Source organism: Epinephelus moara, chromosome 16 (genome assembly GCF_006386435.1).
Source record: "Epinephelus moara isolate mb chromosome 16, YSFRI_EMoa_1.0, whole genome shotgun sequence".
Taxonomy (NCBI): domain Eukaryota; kingdom Metazoa; phylum Chordata; class Actinopteri; order Perciformes; family Serranidae; genus Epinephelus; species Epinephelus moara.
Window position 1 is genome coordinate 2,516,727 of NC_065521.1, and position 1,170 is coordinate 2,517,896.

Here is a 1,170-nt window from a genome sequence, read left to right on the forward strand (position 1 = left end):
GATGGAGTCATCCAGCTGCAGCCCAGCACACACATGATACACATATTTGTAGATTCAGTGTGAGCTGTACTTTAAGATCATCATCAACCTGCCTGTTTTCTTCAGTATGACTTGTGTGTTCTTCTCAGACAAGGACATTTAAACTTAGTGATAGTTTTGTAACTCTGATGTGCTCTCATCTAACATCAGCCTCCAGCAGTGCAGCACTATTGAAACTGGGACAGTTTGATGACACATGATACTTATAAATACACTAACACAGTGTCCAAGACATCATCTGTGTAGTTTGAGAAATTTGTAAAGATGACTCCCAAAAAGTCGAGTGCCAGATATGTCAAAGAAAACTGGCTCATCACAAATCTACAACCAGTTTGGCAAATCCTCCTGAAACCTTTGAGTGACACCTTGATCTCAAAGGTTTCTTTTTACACTGAAAAAAACCTGCAGGCTGACAAGTGACAAGTTTTCACAATATTTTAGGTGCATCAACTGATGTCCTGTTTCTCTGTGTCTCAGTGTTTCTGGATGTTGAGCTTGAAGCAGTTCAGTGTATTTGATGAAGCTGATGTACTTGCAGTTTGCGGGGTTGTATCCACAGGGTTAAATGCTCCCACTGTAAGTCTCTTTGGATAAATGTGTCAGCTAAATAAATGCTGTGGAACAGATTTCAAACAACAATGAGGGAGCTACAAATCATGCAGGATGGTTCACAGAGAACAACGTACTTATAATTGACTTTAGGGTGAAGACACACAGCCCTGTCTACATCAGTGGAGCTGAGGTGGAGCAGGTGAACAGTTTTAGCTTCCTGTGAATCAGCGTCACAGAGAACCTGTCATGGTCATCACACATCTCTACCCTGGTTAAGGGAAACTACAATGTGAAGTTCTTGTTCTCTTCTACAGAGGAGCAATAGATGAATCTTGACTGGGACCATTACAAACTGGTGTGAGATGTACACGGCCCAGGACAGGAGAGCTCTGCAGCAGGCCATTTAAACCACCCAGAACATATCTGCTACATATCTACTGAGCATCAGTGATATCTGTGAGACTGTTTTATATAACAGCAATCCTGTTGCATACTGGCAGTAACGCTGAACCTTTAACCTTGAGAAGGAACCCAAAGTCCACAGAGGTTATTAAAATGTCCAATAAAAGATTAATCTTG